Source organism: Salmo trutta, chromosome 18, assembly GCF_901001165.1.
Source record: "Salmo trutta chromosome 18, fSalTru1.1, whole genome shotgun sequence".
Lineage (NCBI taxonomy): Eukaryota > Metazoa > Chordata > Actinopteri > Salmoniformes > Salmonidae > Salmo > Salmo trutta.
In genome coordinates, this window is record NC_042974.1 from 56,987,511 (window position 1) to 57,011,451 (window position 23,941).

The window sequence follows — 23,941 nt, forward strand, 5'->3', positions numbered from 1 at the left end:
ATCACTGATTAGATTCTTTAAAAAGTACTTCCCTGAAAACAGTTCCCAATATGACTGGGTGAGAGATCCTTTCAATGCACCAGCTCCAACTGGTTTCAGCTCTGCAGAGGAGGACCAGTTCATTGATATGACGTCTGACTCCACATTGAGACTGAGGTTCACATCACAGACACTGAGTGAATTCTGGCTGAGTGTAGAGAGGCAGTATTCACTCTTAGGGCAGAGGGACATGGGCATTCTTCTTCCTTTTGCAACATCTTATCTTTGTGAGACTGGCTTCTCTGCTGTTGCTGCACTGAAGACCAAGTACAGGTCCCAGCTAAACATTGAGCAGGAGCTGAGAGTTGCAGTATCATGCTTCAAACCCCACTTCGAAAAGCTGTGCTCTGCAAAACGTGCTCATTGTAGCTATTAATCCTGACTTCCTCATTTTGATTAAAAAAAAATCGGCACAAATTGTTTTATTCATTTATTGTGCTCCTGAGTTAATGTTGCTGATCAATTTGAATGTATTATTATTTATTGATTTATATTTTATTTTATTTTTCAGAATCAAATGGTCAAAAAATGTTTACAGTTTAAATAAAGGGTTGATTTTTTTTTGTTTTTACATTTCAGGCAAATTGATACACTTTAAGTATTTTCTGTTACAGACTAAAAAACAATGTTAAGAAAGTTATTCTTTGTTGTAAGTTGATCTATATTTCTTTATTTTTTCTTTTTTTGGTTTCTTTAATGTTAATAAGGATACAATGTTACGCAGAGGTGTACTTATAACAATTTTATAGACAAAGGATACTATTTACAGTCGCGGTGGAGAGTTGGGGGGCGTGAAATGTTTACTTCTTCCTAGGGGGGGCGTAACAGAAAATAATTGAGAAGCACTGCTCTAAGGGAACACTGCTGCTCCAGGGTGACGTTTCCCGTAGGTACAGATATAGGATCAGCTTCCCCTCCCTCAATCCTAACTTCAACCATTAGTGGGGGAAATTCAAAACTGACCCAAGATCAAACACTGCATGTTGCTCACACTCCTGCTCAATGGGTTGGTCAGTGCTGAGTGGCTCAGGCGACAGGTGAAGGTCTGTCCGGAGCTCCAGTGTGTGGAGGGCAGGCTGAGGATGCTGCTTAGGGCGTACGTGCCATCAGGCTAGCGCTGAGACTCGCCCCTCTGGATTTCTGCGCCCGTCAAAGAGCCACTGTCAGCAGACCAGGACAGGGAGGCACAGTCAGGGTGGAAGCCCTGTGCCAGGCACAACAGGGTGGTCTTGTCCCTAGAGAGAGGGGCCTGGGCTGGGGCCATCAGGACCAGAGAGGGTTTTGATGGAGGGTGGGCTGACAGGAGGACACATGAGACATATGTTAAGAATAAACTGAAAGGAGATGTATGCTGTGGTTGAAAATAATGATGAAGCATAGGCTTATAATAATGAACACATACCTTCAAGGATTATTGTCGATAACTTTAAAATTGGAAAAAAACGTCTACTGCTGGGAAATTAACTAAAGATTCTGGTGTTTGAACGTCACATCTTAGCTAAAGATATATTATTCAGTGCATGGTAAATCTATTAAATCTAGCATTTAGATAAGATATATTTAGCTAAATGTAAATTGTAATGTAAGCATGGTATTACTAATGCTTCATATAATATACATTAAAAATATAATATATTTTTATACACAAAGTGTACACATTGTATATTCCTCTATTTTAAAGCACTGGGGTAGAAAAGTGCAAGGTCATTTAACAAAGTTGATTGACAGATAATTTTGGAAATCTAAGAAAGATAATTAATTTTAACTTATTTTGAAATGTTTTTTTCCTAATTATTTATGTATATGTCCATATTGTCCATAAGTTTTGATAAACCATATGGTTCAGGAGAAAATTATTATTATTATCAAATTATTGAAAAAAAATGACATCTAAACAATAACTATGTAATTTAAAAGAAATACTACTGGCATTTTTCTCACAACTGGCACGAGTTCTGCCCCAAAACATTATATTAAAGATATATTGACAGCGAAAACATTTATTTCTTTTTTTTTATAAAGGATAGGCATATACACTGAGTGTACAAAACATTAAGAACACCTTCCTAATTTTGAGTTTCATATTATTATAATACTTTTTAAAATGTTCTATGTATTTTACATGTTATAAAAATTCCCCAAATGGCTGGTACATTTAGAAAGTTCACAGGGATATTCACTCCCTTTGCAACTCTATAAAGCACAATTAATTTCACTCACCTATGTTGACTTCATTTCCGCCGCCAAAGCCAGAGTCTCACAGTGATTCATGTCCGTACAAAAACCTCTATGCTGAAGTGTGCTTTTCTTGCTCTGACTTCGCACTTCATTCACCTGGTGTAAAGATCTTAAATCCATGAAACAGACAAAAATGGTCATTATATAGACACTGGATGAGACACAGCCCATATCCCACTAAACTGGTTAACACTGCGTCGGCATAGAGCTTTGCTCTTTTCATTCCATATTAAATCCCTCTTTTGGGTTTTTGTATGCACTTCTCATTGAACTGTAGCACTGTGGTTTGCGCCACAGCCAGCACAGGCACAGTAATACACTGCCAAATCCTCAGCCTAAACTCCACTGTAGATATTGAGTGTTGCCAGCAGATCCAGAATATGTGAACCTGCTGGGAAGGCCATTGGCTCTACTGCCTGAGCTTATACCTGTCGCAAGCAAGTAACTTGGTCCACCTCCAGCCTTCTGTTGGTACCAGGATATAGTCCATGAGCCAGAGCTTTGAGCACAGGATAATTTGACATTATCTCCCACGTTCACAGAGAGGGGCTTCTCCTGAGTCAGTACCAGACCAGCTTCCAGACCAGCTGAAATATACGGTAGATAGTTCATGCAAATCATCTTCATACAATACAATCCTCCAATGCCTCTCACTGGCTGTGAGTACATCAATGGGTCTGGTATTGGTACTTAGTAATAATCTTCATATTTATATAATCTAGTTACTAATTGTTAAATCATTGTTAAATCGGTCTTACCAGAGAGTGAGTAGCAGGGCTGTGAGAGAAGCAGTAGAAAGGAACATGGTGATCTCTTCTGTTGGGAGCAGAGGTGGTATCAGAGAAAAATATCTGTCTTCACACACTTCTGTCTTCACTGCAGTGCAGCTTTGAAACTACCACTGTCTTCTATAAAGAGCAGCTTACTGTACTGAAACAGGCAGCCCCACCCATCCCCTTCCATGACCAGCCACCCACACACACACTTTCTCTGCATTTGCATAGTCAATGGACAGTTTAGCAATAGGATATTTTATAGCTTTCTGTGTTCAATTAGACTTCATCGATGTATCATTATGAAAAGTGGGTAAACACAACTTTTCTTTCATTGTCTTCTTTTTATTTTCTGAGGTCATAAAACACATAATAAAACTCAAGTGTACTTTCAAAAGTGTACTTATGATTAAACTGAATCATGATCTGGAGTATGAAATCCCAGACCACTTTAATTATCACCTCCCTGTGTCATCATTGTTTTCCAAGATGGCGTAGCAGTCAGACGTCTTTGTCTTTGTCTTGTCTCGTCCCATGTATATATATATTTTTCTTCGCATTCTTTTTAATATTTTTCCTAAACCTCAACTTCAAAATACTCTCATGCAACCCGCTTCACCCAATGTGGTGTGGATCTGTTTTTTTTCTAAAGTATATCTATTTACCTCTGAACTGGAATACCTCAACTGAAGCTAGCTAGCTAACTAGCTACCAGCTATCAGTCAGCTAACCACTGCTAGCGGTCATCAGCTAACCTTTAGCTTGGAAAGCTCTCGCCAGTTCGTACAACGCGCTTCAAACCAGAGCATACCGGACCTATTTTTCTTTCCATAGCCCTGGATTTCTACCGCAAACTCGGAACCTTTTCGCAGCTAGCTAACCGCAACCCGGGTTGACTACTCCTGGCTAACGTTTCTGTCCCGGAGCTAGCACCAACTAGCCTGGAGCTAGCCCATGCTAGACCCATCTCCCGGCTAGGGCTCCGGTGCTACTCCTGAAGCCCACTCCTCGGCTACAATATCCGGACCCCTTCTACTGCCGGCACGGGGCACGGAACCCTGATGATCCTTCACGACTGGAATACCGACATAATCTGCCCGAGGATCCCAACAGGCCCCTCAGGCGCAACGTCCCCTGAAGGTCCATTCTGCTAACTGCGGCTTGCTAGCTATCTAGAGCATATTGGACTGTCATCTGATCCATCGGCCAGTTTCTTGGACCACTATACCCATTTTGCCAATTGGACTTGGACCCCTCTGCTACTTGGAACCCTACTAATTCCACGACTGGTCTATCGACGTCACTGCACGAGGAGGCAAAAACAGACTTTCCCGCATCACAACGTGCCTCTAAGGCCCCTATGCTAGCTTGCTAGCCCCGGCCTGCTAACTGCTAGCTTGCTAGCCCCGGCCTGCTAACTTCTAGCTTGTTAGCCCCGGCCTGCTAACTGTCTGAATCGCCGTGTCCCCAGCACGCCCAACCACTCTGGACCCATACGATCACTTGTCTATGCTTTCCTCTCCCTAATATCAATATGCCTCGTCCATTACTGTCCTGGTTAGTGATTACTGTCTTATTTCACTGTAGAGCCTCTAGCCCTGCTCAATATACCTTAACCAACCATGTTGTTCCACCTCCCACATATGTGTTGACATCACCTGGTTAAAACGTCTCTAGAGACTATCTCTCTCATCATTACTCAATGCCTAGGTTTCTCTCCAGTGTACTGTCTTCCTACCATACTTTTGTCTGTACATTATGCCTTGAATATATGCTATCGTGCCCAGAAACCTGATCCCTTTACTCTCTGTTCCAAACGTGCTAGACGGCCAGTTCTTATAGCCTTTAGCCATACCCTTATCCTACTTCTCCTCTGTGCCTCTGGTGATGTAGAGGTTAATCCAGGACCTGCCGTGCCTAGCTCCACTCCTACTCCCCAGGTGCTCTCAATTGCTGACTTCTGTTACCCGTAAAAGCCTTGGTTTCATGCATGTTAACATTAGAAGCCTACTCCCTAAGTTTGCTTTATTCACTGCTTTAGCACATTCTGCAAACCCAGATGTCTTAGCCGTGTCTGAATCCTGGCTTAGGAAAACCACCAAAAACCCTGAAATTTCCATCCCTAACTATAACATTTTCCACCAAGATAGAACTGCCAAAGGGGGCGGTGTTGCAATCTACTGCAGAGATAGAACACTGCAGGCTATCTTACTACCCAGGTCTGTAACAAAAGAATTCGAGCTTCTACTTCTAAAAATTCACTTTCCAGAAACAAGTCTCTCACCATTGCCGCTTGCTATAGACCACCCTCTGCCCCCAGCTGTGCCCTGGACACCATATTTGAATTGATTGCCCCCCATCTATCTTCTAAGCTCGTGCTGCTAGGTGACCTAAACTGGGACATGCTTAGCACCCCGGCCATCCTACAATCTAAGCTTGATGCCCTCAATCTCACACAAATGATCTATGAACCTACCAGGTACAACCCCAAATCCGTAAACACGGGCACCCTCATAGATATCACCCTCCAAATACACCTCTGCTGTTTTCAACCAAGATCTCAGCGATCACTGCTTCATTGCCTGCATCCGTAATGGGTATGCGGTCAAACGACCACCCCTCATCACTGTCAAATGCTCCCGAAAACACTTCAACGAACAGGCCTTTCTAATCGACCTGGCCGGGGTATCCTGGAATGACATTGACCTCATCCTGTCAGTAGAGGATGCCTGGTTATTCTTTAAAAGTGCCTTCCTCACCATCTTAAATAAGCATGCTCCATTCAAAAAAAATTGAACCAGGAAGAGATATAGCCCTTGGTTCACTCCAGACCTGTCTGCCCTTGACCAGCACAAAAACATCACGTGGCGTTCTGCATTAGCATCGGATAGCCCCCGTGATATGCAACTTTTCAGGGAAGTTAGGAACCAATATACACAGGCAGTTAGGAAAGCTAAGGCTAGCTTTTCAAACTGAAATTTGCATCCTGTAGTACAAATTCAAAAAAGTTCTGGGACACTAAAGTCCATGGAGAATAAGAGCACCTCCTCCCTGCTGCCCACTGCACTGAGGCTAGGAAACACTGTCACTACCGATAAATCCACGATAATTGAGAATTTCAATAAGCATTTTTCTACAGCTGGCCATGCTTTCCACCTGGCTACCCCTACCCCGGTCAACAGCCCTGCTCTCCCCACAGCAACTCGCCAAAACCTCCCCCACTTCTCCTTCACCCAAATCCAGATAGTTGATGTTCTGAAAGAGCGGCAAAATCTGAACCCCTACAAATCAGCCAGGCAAGACAATCTGGACCCTCTCTTTCTAAAATTATCTGCCGAAATTGTTGCAACCCCTATTACTAGCCTGTTCAACCTCTCTTTTGTATCGCTGAGATTCCCATAGATTGGAAAGCTGCCGCAGTCATCCCCCTCTTCAAAGGGGGAGACACTCTTGACCCAAACTGCTACAGACCTACAGTATCTCACAAAAGTGAGTACACCCCACACATTTTTGTAAATATGAGTATATCTTTTCATGTGACAACACTGAAGAAATGACACTTTGCTACAATGTAAAGAAGTGAGTGTACAGCTTGTATAACAGTGTAAATTTGCTGTCCCCTCAAAATAACTCAACACACAGCCATTAATGTCTAAACCGCTGGCAACAAAAGTGAGTACACCCCTAAGTGAAAATGACAATTAGCCATTTTCCCTCCCCGGTGTCATGTGACTCGTTGGTGTTACAATGTCTCAGGTGTGAATGGGGAGCAGGTGTGTTAAATTTGGTGTCATCGCTCTCACACTCCCTCATACTGACTGGTCACTGGAAGTTTAACATGGCACCTCATGGCAAAGAACTCTCTGAGGATCTGAAAAAAAGAATTGTTGCTCTACATAAACATGGCCTGGGCTGTTAGATGAATGCCAAGACCCTGAATCTGAGCTGCAGCACGGTGGCCAAGACCATACAGCGGTTTAACAGGACCGGTTCCACTCAGAACAGGCCTCGCCATGGTCGACCGAAGAAGTTGAGTGCACGTGCTCAGCGTCATATCCAGAGGTTGTCTTTGGGAAATAGACGTATGAGTGCTGCCAGCATTGCTGCAGAGGTTGAAGGGGTGGGGGGTCAGCCTGTCAGTGCTCAGACCATACGCCGCACACTGCATCAAATTGGTCTGCATGGCTGTTGTCCCAGAAGGAAGCCCCTCTAAAGATGATGCACAAGAAAGCCCGCAAACAGTTTGCTGAAGACAAGCAGACTAAGGACATGGATTACTGGAACCATGTCCTGTGGTCTGATGAGACCAAGATAAACTTATTTGGTTCAGATGGTGTCAAGCGTGTGTGGCGGCAACCAGGTGAGAAGTACAAAGACAAGTGTGTCTTGCCTACAGTCAAGCATGGTGGTGGGAGTGTCATGGTCTGGGGCTGCATGAGTGCTGCTGGTACTGGGGAGCTACAGTTCATTGAGGGAACCATGAATGCCAACATGTACTGTGACATACTGAAGCAGAGCATGATCCCCTCCCTTCGGAGACTGGGCCGCAGGGCAGTATTACAACATGATAACGACCCCAAACACACCTCCAAGACGAAAACTGCCTTGATAAAGAAGCTGAGGGTAAAGGTGATGGACTGGCCAAGCATGTCTCCAGACCTAAACCCTATTGAGCATCTGTGGGGCATCCTCAAATGGAAGGTGGAGGAGTGCAAGGTCTCTAACATCCACCAGCTCCGTGATGTCGTCATGGAGGAGTGGAAGAGGACTCCAGTGGCAACCTGTGAAGCTCTGGTGAACTCCATGCCAAAGAGGGTTAAGGCAGTGCTGGAAAATGATGGTGGCCACACAAAATATTGACACTTTGGGCCCAATTTGGATATTTTCACTTACGGGTGGGTGTACTCACTTTTGTTGCCAGCGGTTTAGACATTAATGGCTGTGTGTTGTGTTATTTTGAGGGGACAACAAATTTACACTTATACAAGCTGTACACTCACTACTTTACATTGTAGCAAAAGGTCATTTCTTCAGATGACACACCTAGGACATTATGTTATACAATACATGCATGTTTTGTTCAATTAAGTTCATATTTATATCAAAAAACAGCTTTTTATGTCACAGAATAAGTCGTGCGGGAGAGAGAAGGACCAAGGCGCAGCGGAAGTGTGGATACTCATATTTTAATGTTCAAAAAAAAGAGCAGAGCATCCACTGAAAAAAAAACAATAAACAAAACAATGAACGGAACTCACGATGTGACGTGTGGCAGGCTAAACCAAACAAAGCAGTGCTCACAACAATTCCCCACAAACACACAGACAAACACACCCAACTAATATAGGACTTCCAATCAAAGGCAACACCACACAGCTGCCTTCAATTGGAAGTCCACCCCAATTACCTCTACATAGAAACACCCAACCTAGACAGAACAAAGAAAACCCAACTTCTTCTGCCACGCCCTGACCAACACTTAACACCTACTCCACCTGCTGGTCAGGACGTGACATTTTACATTAGCATGTGACGTTCAGAACTAGCATACCCCCTGCAAACTTCCAGGGAATTTACTAACAATGTACTAAATTACTCACGATAAACGTTCACAAAAAGCATAACAATTATTTTAAGAATTATAGATACAGAACTCCTCTATGCACTCGATATGTCCGATTTTAAAATAGCTTTTTGGTGAAAGCACATTTTGCAATGTTCTAAGTACATAGCCCAGCCATCACGGGCTAGCTATTTAGACACCCAGCAAGTTTAGCCTTCACCAAAATCAGATTTACTATAACAAAAAGGTTATTACCTTTGGTGTTCTTCGTCAGAATGCACTCCCAGGACTTCTACTTCAATAACAAATGTTGGTTTGGTCCCAAATAATCCATCGTTATATCCAAACAGCGGCGTTTTGTTCGTGCGTTCTAGACACTATCCGAAAGGGTAAATCAGGGTTACGAGCATGGCGCATTTCGTGACAAAAAAAAATCTAAATATTCCATTACCGTACTTCGAAGCATGTCAACCGCTGTTTAAAATCAATTTTTATGCAATTGATCTCGTAAAAAAGCGATAATATTCCGACCGGGAATTTTTGTTTCGGTAAATAGAGGGAAAAAAAGAAAGACGGGGGCGGCCAGTGCACGAGCCTAAGCCCTTTGTCCTCTGATCGGCCACTTGACAAAGGCGATAATGTGCTTCAGCCTGGGGCTGGAATGACGACATTCTGTTTTTTCCCGGGCTCTGAGAGCCTATGGGAGCCGTGGGAAGTGTCACGTTACCGCAGAGATCCTTTGTTTTGGAAAGAGATGTCAAAGAAAGCCAATAAATGGTCAGACAGGCCACTTCCTGTAAAGGAATCTCTCAGGTTTTTGCCTGCCATATGAGTTCTGTTATACTCACAGACACCATTCAAACAGTTTTAGAAACTTTAGGGTATTTTCTATCCATATCTAATAAGTATATGCATATTCTAGTTACTGGGTAGGAGTGGTAACCAGATTAAATCGGGTACGTTTTTTATCCGGCGGTGTAAATACTGCCCCCTAGCCCTAACAGGTTTTAATGTGCTTCTTCTTGAGCCACTCCTTTGTTGCCTTGGCCGTGTGTTTTGGGTAAGTGTCATGCTGGAATACCCATCCACGACCCATTTTCAATGCCCTGGCTGAGGGAAGGAGGTTCTCACCCAAGATTTGACGGTACATGGCCCCGTCCATCGTCCCTTTGATGCGGTGAAGTTGTCCTGTCCCCTTAGCAGGAAAAAAAAACAAAGCATAATGTTTCCACCTCCATGTTTGACGGTGGAGATGGTGTTCTTGGGGTCATAGGCAGCATTCCTCCTCCTCCAAACACGGCGAGTTGAGTTGATGTCAAAGACCTCCATTTTGGTCTCATCTGACCACAACACTTTCACCAGTTGTCCTCTGAGTCATTCAGATGTTCATTGGCAAACTTCAGACGGGCATGTATATGTATTCTTGAGCAGGGGGACCTTGCGGGCGCTGCAGGATTTCTATCCTTCACGGCGTAGTGTGTTACCAATTGTTTTCTTGGTGACTATGGTCCCAGCTGCCTTGAGATCCATTGACAAGATCCTCCCGTGTAGTAATGTTTTAACGACTTCATATGTATATACTGTATTCTAGTCAAGGCCTATCCTACATAACTACCGCTGTACACACATTTTATATTCATATACTGCCCATAATGTTGATACATACCATTATATGTATATACAGTGCCTTCAGAAAGTATCCAGACCACTTAACTTTTTCCACTTATTCTAAAATTGATTACATAATTTTTTCCGTCATCAATCTACACACAATACCCCATAATGACAAAGAAAAAAACTGATTTTTATAAATGTTTGCTACAAAAATACAAAATATTACATTTACATAAGTATTCAGACCCTTTAGTCAGTACTTTGTTGAAGCACCTTTGGCAGCAATTACAGCTTTGAGTCTTCTTGGGTATGATGTTACAAGCTTGGCACACCTGTATTTGGGGAGTTTCTCCCATTCTTCTCTGAAGATCCTCTAAAGCTCTGACAAGTTGGATGGGGAGCGTCTCTGCCCAGCTATTTTCAGGTTTCTACAGAGATGTTCAATCGGGTTTAAGTCTGGCCTCTGTTGGGCCACTCAAGGACATTCAGACTTGTCTCTAAGCCACTCCTGCATTGTCTTGGTTGTGTGCTTAGAGTTGTTGTCCTTTTGGAAGGTAAACCTTCACCCAGTCTGAGGTCCTGAGAGCTCTGGAGGAGGTTTTCATCAAGGATTTGCTCCGTTCATCTTTCTCTCGATCCTGACTAGTCTCCCAGTCCCTGCCGCTGAAAAACATCCCCACAGCATGATTCTGCCACTGTCATGCTTCACCATAGGGATGGTGCCAGGTTTCCTCCAGACGTGACGCTTGGCATTCAGGCCAAAGTGTTCAATCTTGGTTTCATCAGACCAGAGAATTTTGTTTCACATGGTCTGAGAGTGTTTAGGTGCCTTTTGTTAAAATCCAAGCGGGCTGTCATGTGCCTTTTACTGAGGAGTGGCTTCTGTCTGGTCACTCTACCATAAAGGCCTGACTGGTGGAGTGCTGCAGAGATGGTTGTCCTTCTGGAAGGTTCTCCGATCTCCACAGAGAAACTCTAGAGCTCTATCAGAGTGACCATTGAGTTCTAGGTCACCTCTCTGACCAAGGCCCTTCTCCCCCGATTGCTCTAGGAATTTCTTCCATTTAAGAATGACTGATGCCACTGATGTTCTTGGGGACCTTCAATGCTGCAGAAATGTTTGGTACACTTCCCCAGATCTGTGCCTCCGACACAATTCTGTCTCGGCGCTCTACGGACAATTCCTTCAACCTCATGGCTTGGTTGTTGCTCTGACATGCACTGTCAACTGTGGGACCTTATATAGAGAGGTGTGTGCCTTTCCAAATCATGTCCAATCAATTGAATTTACCAAAGGTGGACTCCAATCAAGTTGTAGAAACATCTCAAGGATGATTAATGTAAACAGCATGCACCTGAAATCAATTTTGAGTCTCATAGCAAAGGTTCTAAATACTTATGTAAATAAAGTATTTCTGTTTTAAATTTTTTATACATTTGATTTTTTTTTGAAAAAACGGTTTTCGCTTTGTCATTATGGGGTGTTGTGTGTAGATTGCTGAGGATGACATTTTCTGGATTGACTGACCTTCATGTCTTAAAGTAATGATGGACTGTCATTTCTCTTTGCTTATTTGAGCTGTTCTTACCATAATATGGACTTGGTCTTTTACGAAATAGGGTTATATACCATATACCACTCCTACAATGTCACAACACTTATGATTGGCTCAAACTCATTAAGAAGGAAAGAATTTCCACAAATTAACTTTTAACAAGGCACACCTGTTAATTGAAACACATTCCAGGTGACTACCTCATGAAGCTGTTTGAAAGAATGCCAAGCATGTGCGAAGCTGTGATCAAGGCAAAGGGATGCTACTTTGAAGAATCTCATATATAAAATATATTTTGATTTGTTTAACACTATTTTGGTTACTACATGCTATTTCATAGTTTTGATGTCTTCACTATTATTCTACAATGTAGAAAATAGTAAAAATAAAGAAAACACTGGAATGAGTAGGTGTGTCCAAACTTTAGTCTGGTACTTTAGATTTTTTGATACAACAGTGTTTTGGTAAAACGTGGTGTTCAGTACGAACTGTTCCTCAACCTAGCAAACTTTCAAGCGAACTGAATGCTCCCCACGTGTACCAGAGACGGCTTGAAAACTCTGACGGTAGCTGATTACAAGACTGGGTTAAAAAGGGCAAGTCTGTTTTTAGCCTAACTATTTTGACTTTATGGTCGCTGTAATTACTGGTACTTTCAAGACAACTGAGAACTTGGTCAAATCATGATTTCAGTGATCTTCAGGTCAGAAAGTCTGAGTTTTCCGACTTGGATTTCCGAGTTGGATGACCGTTCAAAAAACAATCCCAGTCGGTGAGTCAGAGCTCGTTTTCTTCTCCAAGATCCCAGTTGTCTTGAACGCACTGAAGTCAGAAATCAGAGATTTCCGAGTTCCCAGTTGCTTTGAACGCATCATACATCCCTGGATTGAGGTACATTTTCCCAGCCATATACCGCTGCGGGCATAGCACCGAGTCCACGTTTTCATTTTTGCCCTATAGCACTACACTGCTGATTCAAATAACCAACTCACCATCAAGCTTTGGTTATTTGAATCAGCTGTGTAGTGCTTAGGCAAAAACCAAAATGTGCACCCAGGGGGAGCCCCAGGACCGAGTTTGGGAAACCCTGGTCGAGAAGAAATTAATGAAAGTCGGATTCTTATGGCTAATCTGTTTTGTGCTACATTACAGTTGAAACCGTGTTTAACTATTTCATCTCATTGGTTTAATGTCTCATGACATCAATGTTAAACTGTGAAGCTGAGGTTTGCATCTAGCTAACTAATGTTAGCTATCTATTCTATGCTAAAAGTGGCTAGCTATTGGTTTCAGTTTTACTATCAGGCATTGGTTGTCAGACCGGAGACCTTGGCCACTTGTCTCATTGCGCTGTACATGAATTTTGTGTTGTTGAACTATAGATGAATTGCCATAATGGCTGCAAGCCGTATGACATTATTCACTAACGTTAGCCTGCTGAGGAAAGGTCTCTGTGTGAAACCATTCTGGACACATCACCAAAACGCGTCGGTGGTATTACTGACAGGTTGATTGGGATGGCTCGCTACAGTACAAAGACACATCAACAGCTAGCTAGCTAGCAATGATTGTATGGACTATGAACAACAGTGGAGGCTTCTGCGGGGAGGACGGCTCATTAATAGTGGTTGGAACAGAGCGAATGGAATTGGCTCAAACACATGGAAACCATTTGTCTGGTGTTGTTGTTACCATTCCACGAGCCCGTCCTCCCCAATTAAGGTGCCACCAACCTCCTGTGATGGACAACCAAATGCTTGGTAGTGACACTGTGACGTTGGTTTATCAACAGACTACCAGGGCTCTGTATCTATTCGATTTCTGGTACTCTTTACATCATGTAGCATGACTCCTGGTTGAAGTTGGCCTCCCCTCACCTGCCGGCTGAAGGAGTCCAGCACACCTATTGTCATTGGCTTTCAAAGGTAACGGTCCCTGAGCAGGGAAGATAAGTTATTTTCTGGTTAATCTGATTGGAGGTTTTAATCTCCAGTTCAGTTTTTTAGTTTGAGGTAGGCCTATATTCAGTGTAAACTTATAAATTAAGTTGGTTATGATCCAAGTTGATAGTCAATCTGTTGTCTTTTGTTTATTTTTGCTTAGAAAATTCCATAAGAAAATCTACATGCAATAGAAGGGCAGCAGCTTGGTGCCGAATAAAGTATCTTAAAAACAGTCCCAACAGAATAACCTTTAAGTGGCTGGTGAACCCTTCCAAAAGCCCAGATTCTGACGTGTCTGAAGCTGCTGAACAACAACAGGACGATATGGAGATGCTGAGTCCAGATAGCTCTGAGTCCAACATTTGACTGCAGTCACAAGTTCAACCCCCTCCAGTCTTTGGAAACAGAGACCCTGACCCACAGTTCAGACACTGAGGAGCCTGCTGTGTCTAGTACCATAGACCTGGAGGATGAAGAGACAGAGCCCTCAACACCAACTGACAGCAAAGGATGACAAGCCTGTCTCGCAAGTCACCACAGATCACAAGACCGTCTTGGAAGCCTCCACCGATCCTACAGGGAACAGTGATGAGCAGACAGTGAGCCAGAGCAGCAGGATGCAGGAAGTTCCTCCTCCTTTAAGGGGAAACAAAAAAATAACAGACTTCTTCCTTAGAACGTCATTACAAACCCCATCCACAAGGTACCAATAATTTCAGGAATCCCTGGTGCAGTGGATGTAACACATTTAACAGTAGAACCGCTGGGCCTCGAGGGACACCCCTTCAAGCTAATGAACAGTCATTCTGACTGCAACATTCTAACAGTGTAATTTATATATTGTATATATGCTATCGCAAAAATAATAATTTGGTTGGAGCATGTCCATGTCACATAAACAACAAAAGCTGGTAAGTGTATTGCTGATGTTTTTTTTGCTTGAGATGTAGAACTTGCTCTCTCAGTGATGGCATTTTGTGATGATAATAGGCCCCTAGCATTGTTACCGGTTTGTTCTATCCAAACGGTGCCGTCCCCTATCCTCTCTCCTGTCTCACCGTTTCATTTGGTGGTGGTGCAGGCACCTGCTCAGTGCACACCGTTCTGTATTTTTTCTGCTTAGATCTGCGTAGGTTATTCAGGCTGAGGCTCAGAACCAGAAAAATGATCATCAGACGTCATGATACATTTCTTCCCAACCATCTCAGTCGTTTTCATTCAGATTTTGTAGCAAGGCTAATTACAACATGTGCATTCGTTTTGGTCTTCTTCCCATTGTAAATTACGCACGCTCCTCACTGTGTACTCCAAGTAGGCCAGAGTAGACTGATAAGACTGCTTGGATTCGGTGGACTCGTCTGTTCTTCATTCACAATTGGTGATTACATAATCCTTCGCTTCCCCTCTCTTATCAACTCCCCCTTTCTCCCCCATCCTATATTTACTTTGATCTGTTGTGTTAAATTTGTTTCGGTATAGTTTAGGTTCAGTTTCGAGGCAATTATCGGGGTGATTATCAATTATCCAGTTCTGTTTACGATATTAAGATTCTAACAATGGCGGTGTGTTATATAGACTTATTTAGGAAAAGTCAAGGACAGATGGGGCAGGACTTTAAAAATGTCAGAGTAGTACAAAAATGAAGTTCATGAGCAGTCCAAATGAATGCTTTAGCTGTTCTAGTGTTAATATAGAATTCTGGGTAACTGCGTTTTATATCAAAATATGCAAGAGGTAAGAGCCAGTCGTCTTAGATGCATCCAAGGGCATGGTATAAAGTTATGCTTCTTGAATTTCAACATTATACGGACATCCTCAATTACGCTTACACGTGTCATTACAAATGTTGGTTGATAGGAAGCTGATACATTTCTTCCATTGTCAGCTACTCACGTTGAACCAAAGCTTTCAGTTGAACAATGAGAACAAGGACCTTCATAAGACTTCCTCTACTTTTCATCTCTGTCCGGTAAAGCAGATTGAGACCGAGGTGGTACCAGCAGGTTGAGAAAGAAAATGGTAGTACCAGCAGGTTGAGACAGACAGTGGTGCTACCAGCAGGTTGAGACAGACAATGGTGCTACCAGCAGGTTGAGACAGACAGTGGTGCTTCCAGCAGGTTGAGACAGACAGTGGTAGTACCAGCAGGTTGAGACAGACAGTGGTGCTACCAGCAAGTTGAGACAGACAGTGGTGCTACCAGCAAGTTGAGACAGACAGTGGTGCTACCAGCAGGTTGAGACAGACAGTGGTGCAACCAGCAAGTTGAGACAGACAGACAGTGGTGCTACCAGCAGGTTGAGACAGACAGTGGTGCTACCAGCAAGTTGAGACAGACAGTGGTGCTACCAGCAGGTTGAGACAGACAGTGGTGCTACCAGCAGGTTGAGACAGACAGTGGTGCTACCAGCAGGTTGAGACAGACAGTGGTGCTACCAGCAGGTTGAGACAGACAGTGGTGCTACCAGCAGGTTGAGACAGACAGTGTGGGTGCAATGATTGAATAACATGTATGTGTACATTTATTTTGCAACGCTCGCGACACGTGACACAGGCGGTGTAGTCAGCATGTTATGAGAGTTGCAAAAAGAAATATACACATACAGTTGAAGTCGGAAATGTACATACACCTTAGCCAAATACATTTAAACTCAGTTTTTCACAATTCCTGACATTTAATCCAAGAAGAAATTCCCTGTTTTAGGTCAGTTAGGATCACCCCTATTTTTCATCACATTCCCAGTGGGCCAGAAGTGTACATACACTCAATTAGTATTTGGTAGCATTGCCATAAAATTGTTTAAATTGGGTCAAATGTTTCAGGTAGCCTTCCACAAACTTCCCACAATAAATTGGGTGAATTTTGGCCCATTCCTCCTGACAGAGCTGATGTAACTGAGTCAGGTTTGTAGGCCTCCTTGCTCGCACATGTTTTTTCAGTTCTGCTCACACATTTTCTACAGGATTGATGTCAGGGCTTTGTGATGGCCCCTCCAATACCTTGACTTTGTTGTCCTTAAGCCATTTTGCCACAAATTTGGAAGTATGCTTGGGGTCATTGTCCATTTGGAAGACCCATTTGCGACCAAGCTAACTTCCTGACTGATGTCTTGAGATGTTGCTTCAATATATCCACATCATTTTCCTGCCTCATGATGCCATCTATTTTGTGAAGTGCACCAGTCCCTCCTGCTGTAAAGCACCCCCACAACATGATGCTGCCACCCCCGTGCTTCAATGTTGGGATGGTGTTCTTCACCCTTTTTCCTCCAAACATAACGATGGTAATTATGGCCAAACAGTTCTATTTTTGTTTCATCAGACCAGAGGACATTTCTCCAAAAAGTACAATCTTTGTCCCCATGTGCAGTTGCAAATCGTAGTCTGGCTTATATATGGTGGTTTTGGAGCAGTGGCTGCTTCCTTGCTGAGCGGCCTTTCAGGTTATGTCGATATAGGACTTGTTTTACTGAGGATATAGATACTTTTGTACCTGTTTCCTCCAGCATCTTCACAAGGTCCTTTGCTGTTGTTCTGGGATTGATTTGCACTTTTCGCACCAAAGTACGTGCATCTCCAGGAGACAGAACGCGTCTCCTTCCTGAGCGGTATGACGGCTGCGTGGTCCCATGGTGTTTATACTTGCGTATTACTGTTTGTACAGATGAACGTGGTACCTTCAGGCATTTGGAAATTGCTCCCAAGGATGAACCAGACTTGTGGAGGTCTACAATTATTTTTCTGAGGTCTTGGCTGATTTCTTTTTATTTTCCCATGATGTCAAGCAAAGAGGCACTGAGTTTGAAGGTAGGCCTTGAAATACATCCACCGGTACACTTCCAATTGACTCAAATGAAGTCAATTAGCCTATCAGAAGCTTCTAAAGCCATTACATAATTTCCTGGAATTTTCCAAGCTGTTTAAAGGCACAGACAACTTAGTGTTTGTAAACTTCTGACCCACTGGAATAGTGATACAGTGAATTATAATTGAAATAATATGTCTGTAAACAACTGTTGGAAAAATTACTTGTGTCATGCACATAGTAGATGTCTTAACCGACTTGCCAAAACTATAGTTTGTTAACAAGATACTTGTGGAGTGGTTGAAAATGAGTTTTATTGACTCCAACCTAAGTGTATGTAAACTTCTGACTTCAACTGTACACGTTATTCAATCATTTCATCCAAACTGCTGCTGGTGTCAACAAGCATCTGCGTAGCTAGGCGCTAAAATGGAACTTGGTTCTATTTTTGACACTTGATGAGCTGCAAGTCCCACCTCTCCCATCTCCTCATTGGTTTTTAGGAGCAGATACCCACGTGGGTGATTGAAAGATTAACTGAGGTCCACACTCCAGTCCAGTTCGTGGTGGTAATGAACCTTGAAGTTGGTTTTCAGCCGCCATATAAAGTCCAAAGAAGAGATTACTATAAACTTACTAGGTTTACCCTTTTATCTGTGGAGTGATTGTCAGAGTAGAGGACCTTGTGCATTTCAGGTAAAATGACAAACCAATGTTTATATCCCAGGACAAATTAGCTAGCAACAACAAGCTAGCTAGCTAAATTGTCATGAATGTTTCATGCGTTTTGACCTGTCCCCAAATAAATATGGTTGGTTCAGTTCGTTTTGATATTTCAACCTGCATGCCCTGATCGCGTCTGGTGTGGATGGACAAATTCATCGCACGCACCCGGTCTAGTCAGCATGTTTAGTCATGCATTTCACATAAGGGTCGCCGTGGGAATCAAACCCACAACCCTGGTGGTGTATATTCAGAGAAACTTTACGTGGGAATTATGGGAATATATGCAAATTAATATTAATACCATTTAAATGTAGCTGTTTTTTTGCATTGGATATATTTACCATATCATATGGAGACAGAAACATGAACATTTTACCTTTACGTTTACATAATTGCAAATGATTAAATCCTTCCAAAAGAAGAAGAAGAAAAAAAAATTATGTTACGAATTGAACTTTAATTAAATGAGTTGACTCTTCACATGGGATGATTCCCTGAACAACAAAAGAAAGGGAATATGAATGATCCCCAATGACCCATCGCATCTCCCAAAAACGTTTTCAACATACATCTGTAAAATGATAGTCTAGAAACTAAAGCTTTGGTTGTCTTCCTCTCAGGCTTCCATGTCTTCTCCCTGGACCTCCTCAATGTTGAACGTCAGACTCTGAGGCCTCATCTTCACTGCCACTTTCCAACCTTGTTGAGGATTTTCCCGGATGGCCACCAATTTTTCAACCCTTGTATTGGTCAGCCTGTTGTGTGCTTTGGTGTGTGTGTGTTCCCAAACAATGACCAGTTGCGCTCTGAGGCGGCTGATGTTGGTGGGATTTGGAGGATGATGGAGGCAACAGGGTAAAGAGCCTCAGATCCACAAAGTCCCTTCCACCAGGTGGCTGATGAGATATGTTGGCACAACTGCCATATTGCATCTCCTTCCCAAAGGCCTTGCTTGGAAGTGTACTTGGCCAGACTTCCAAGAACCATGCTCTCATCCAGGCCAAGGTGGCAGGACACAGTAGTGATGACACCATAGGCCTTGTTGATCTCTGCACCAGACAGGATGTGCTTGGGGTCCAACATGTACGCTGCGGCGTGTATGGCTTCAGGCAGAAGTCTTCACGCTTTTTGATGCATTTCAGAATGCCAGTTTCCTCTGCTTGGAGCAACAGTGAAGTGGGCAGGGCAGGGCAGTACGGATTTTTTCTCTTACATCTGCAAGCAGAGTCTGAACATCAGACAGGATGGCATTATCTACCTCAATCCGTACGATGGCTACTGTTATAGGTTTCAGGAGTTTCAGGCTGCTTACCACTCTCTCTGTGATATGGCCATTTCTTGGAGAGACTCTTTCCCCTCCAGGAGACAGTCAAACATGATGACAACACCACCCCAACAGGTGTTGCTGGGCAGCTTCAATTGTTGTGCTCTTATTCTTCTCACTTTGCTTGGTGAGGTAGATTGCTGCTATAACTTGATGACCCTTCACATACCTAACCATTTCCTTGGCACTCTTGTAGAGTATCCATTGTTTTCAGTGCCATGATGTACTTGAGGAGCAGATTCAATGCATGAGCAGCACAGCCAATGGGTGTGATGTGAGGGTAGGACTCCTCCACTTTAGACCAAGCAGCCTTCATGTTCGCAGCATTGTCTGTCACCAGTGCAAATACCTTCTGTGGTCCAAGGTCATTGTTGACTGCCTTCAGCTCATCTGCAATGTAGAGACCGATGTGTAGAATACTGCTTGAGGGGTGTGGATGATGTAGTTAATTATTCCTTGCCCACGAACATTCAACCACCCATCAGAGATGATTGCAATACAGACTGCTTCTCTATGATTTGCTTGACCTTCACTTGAACTCTGCATCCTTTCTTGAGAAACAGAATCATGTGATGGAAGACTGCACTGCACATGTGATGGAAGAATGCACTGTGCATGGAGAGGGTTGCAATTCCATTGAATTGGGCATAGTTTAACCAAAATAAGACCTAGAATTGCCTTGTGTATCCCACAAAAAAAGGTTCACTGTTATAAGCTAACTTTTTTGATGATTTTAAGCAAAATTCCCCAAATTCCAGGGCTTAACTTCCCATGGGAAATTTATCGGAAAGTTTACGACCCTTTGCAACCCTTATGCAAGCGCCATGCTCTACAAACTGAGCTACATAGGACCACATCTCTTCTTGACCAAATTCATGAATGCATTATTTGTGTTAAGAATGTTTCTGGTGTTCCGTCAAATGTTTTCAAGTGAAAACGATCCATCAAATCCACGATTGTAGAAATACATGTTGTTACCTGAAGTGGCCATGTGGTGGCACCTAGATCCCAGAAATCAAGGCGAAGACAGTTACTGCCAACAAAAGGCAAGGGCCTCCTGTGCTGAACAATTTTAATGACATTTATTGGTGTGCGTTCCCCTTTTTAGAATGCCATATTGAAATACAATTCCACTCATGCAAAGAGAGGGGTCCTTCATTTGTACTGCAGCAAGGTAAGAAATAATGTTACTGAGTAATGATCAAATCACATTTTATTGGTCAGGTACACATATTTAACAGGAGTAGCAAAATTCTTATGTTCCTAGCACCAACAGTGCAGTAATACCTGACAATATAAAACAATACACATAAATATTATAATTTAGTGATCAGATTTAGTGATCACACACAATCATTATGTTTTGAGAACCACTACTAAACTAATCAAGTGTTTATTATCCATGATGATGATACCAGTCAGATTGCCCAGCAGAAGGTATCAAACCACAGTGCTAGTGGTGTAGTGATCTAGGTTCAGACACAGCACAGATGGCTCATTATCCAATGATCATATTGGCTGTGTAAGTCAGAGGCAGTCACAGTCTGTGCCCAAGAACGCCAAGGTAACCTGTCTAAATGACTACCTCCCCGTAGCACTCACATCTGTAGCCATAAAATGCTTTGAAAGGCACATGGCTCACATCAACATCATCATCCCAGACACCCTGGACCCACTCCAATTCAACAGATCCACTGATGACGTAATCTCTATTGCACTCCACACTGCCCTCTCCCACCTGGACAAGAAGAACAACTATGTGAGAATGCTGTTCATCAACCACAGCTCAGCGTTCAAGAAATGGAGGGCCGAACACTCCCCCATCCACATCGACGGGGCTGTAGTGGAGCGGGTCGAGAGCTTCAAGTTCCTCGGATCACTAAGGAATTAACATGGTCCACACACACCAACACAGTCGTGAAGAAGGCACGACAATGCCTCTTCTCCCTCAGGAGGCTGCAAAGCTTTTGCATGGGCCCTCAGATCTTCAAAGTTCTACAGCCGCCCCATTGAGAGCATCTTGACTGGCTGCATCAACGCTTGGTATGGCAACTGCTTGGCATCCGACTTTGATGCTAAAGAGGGTAGTGCGTACGGCCCAGTACATCACTGGGGCCGAGCTCCCTGCCATCCAGGACCTCTATACCAGGCGGTGTCAGAAGAAGGCCCTAAAGATTGTCAGACTCCAGCCACCCAAGTCACAGACTGTTCTCTCTTCTACCGCACAGCAAGCAGTACCGATGCACCAATCTGGAACCAACAGGATCCTGAACAGCTTCTACCCCCAAGCCATAAGACTGCTAAATAGCTAACCAAATATCTGCCCGAACTATCTGCATTTACTCTTTTTGCACTAACTCTTGTGACTCATCACATACGCTGCTACTACTCTTTGTCATCTATCCTGTTGCCTAGTCACTCTACCTTTATGCTCATACACTCGATGACCAAAAGTATGTGGACAGCTGCTTGTCGAATATCGACAAAGTTGGAAGCACCGAATTGTCTAGAATGTCATAGTATGCTGTAGAGTTAAGATTTCTCATCACTGGAACTAAGGGGCCTAACCCGAACCATGAAAAACAACCCCAGACCATTACTCCTCCACCAATCTTTAGTTGGCACTATGAATTGGGGCATCGTTGTCCTGGCATCCTCCAAACCCAGATTCGTCCATTGGACTGCATGATAGTGAAGAGTGATTAATTACTCCAGAAAACGCGTTTCCACTGCTCCAGAGTCCAATGATGGCAAGCTTTACACTACTCCATTCGAGGCTTGGCATTGCGCATAGTGATCTTAGGCTTGTGTGCGGCTGCATGGCCATGGAAACCCATTTCATGAATCTCCCGATGAACAGTTCTTGTGCTGACGTTGCTTCCAGAGGCAGTTTGGAACTCAGTAGTGAGTGTTGCAACCGAGGATGGATGATTTTTACAAGCAACACGAATCAGCACTAGGTGGTCCCGTTCTGTGAGCTTGTGGGGCCTACCACTTCGCGGCTGAGCCGTTGTTACTCCTAGACGTTTACACTTCACAATAATAGCACTTACTGATGTTACTTGTTAAATCCACTTCAATCAGTGTAGATGAAGGGGAGGAGAAGGTTACAGAAGGGTTTTTAAACCTTGAGACAATTGAGACATGGATTGTGTCTGTGTGCCATTCAGAGGGTAAATGGGCAAGACAAAAGGTTTTTCATGCTTAACAGTTTCCCATGTGTCAAGAATGGTCCCACCACCCCAAGGACATCCAGCCAACTTAACACAATTGTGGCAAGTATTGGAGTCAACATGGGCCAGCATCCCTGTGGAACGCTTGACACAAAATGAGGCTGTTCTGAGGACAAAAGGGGGTGCAACTTAATATTAGGAAGGTGTTCTTAATGTTTTGTACACTGCATAGTTCAGTAGTTACCCTCTCTCTCTCCAATTCAACCATTCAATCAAATGTATTTATAAAGCCCTTTTTACATCAGCAGATGTCACAAAGTGCTATACAGAAACCCAGCCTAAAACACCAAACAGCAGGCAATGCAGATGTAGAAGCACAGAGGCTAGGAAAAACTCTCTAGAAAGGCAGTAACCTAGGAAGAAACCTAGAGAGGAACCAGGCTCTGAGGGGTGGCCAGCCCTCTTCTGGCTGTGCCAGGTAGAGATTATAAGAGTACATGGCCATTTAAGGCCAGCTTGTTCTTTAAGATGTTCAGACGTTCATAAATGACCAGCAGGGTCAAATAATAATCACAGTGGTTGTAGAGGGTGCAACAGGACAGCACCTCAGGAGTAAAGTAAATGTCAGTTGGCTTTTCATAGCCGAGCATTCAGAGGAAGAGACAGCAGGTGCGGAAGAGAGAGAGAGAGTCGAAAACAGCAGGTCCGGGACAATGTAGCACGACCGGTGAACAGGTCAGGGTTCCCTAGCCGCAGGCAGAACAGTTGACTGGAGCAGCAGCACGACCAGCTGGACTGGGGACAATGCTTGCAACACGGCTATCCTCACCATAAGGCGTTAGTTCTCCTGTATATTATGAGTACAGCTACAGCAATTAGATGGCATTGTGTTCATGTTACTACTTAGCTTTTTCGGCTGATGAAGGTCCTGTAGAACCATGTCCAGATAAAGTGTCCAGTGTGAAAAAGTTGAATGAAAAAATTTGAGGAAAAAACGAAGTCCTTCGTAAATGTATTAAAAGTAAAAACTGAAAAGTTTGGCAGGTAGCAACAAACAGCATGGAGACAAGTCCGGAAGTTGAGGGCGGAGCGATATTCCCACATTCGTTGTAGTCAGTCACAAATATCAAAGCTAAGCAGGGCTGGCCTTAGTTCCAATCATTTTAATAAATCATTGTCAAAACAAT

The 23,941-nt window shown here is 43.4% G+C and overlaps 1 long non-coding RNA gene across 2 annotated transcripts; it reads right to left on the reverse strand.

Annotated features, from left to right (window-relative positions):
• Positions 1 to 854: 854 nt before the first annotated feature.
• LOC115152654 (uncharacterized) lies at positions 855 to 3,141 on the reverse strand. Of its 2 annotated transcripts, none has more exons than XR_003867555.1 (4): positions 3,036 to 3,141; positions 2,706 to 2,864; positions 2,260 to 2,373; positions 855 to 1,335 (listed from the first exon to the last, which is right to left on the reverse strand). It is a non-coding gene; the product is annotated as an uncharacterized LOC115152654 (long non-coding RNA). The 2 variants fall into 2 exon arrangements; XR_003867554.1 differs by having other exon boundaries at positions 2,260 to 2,386.
• Between the last annotated feature and the right edge of the window lie 20,800 nt (positions 3,142 to 23,941).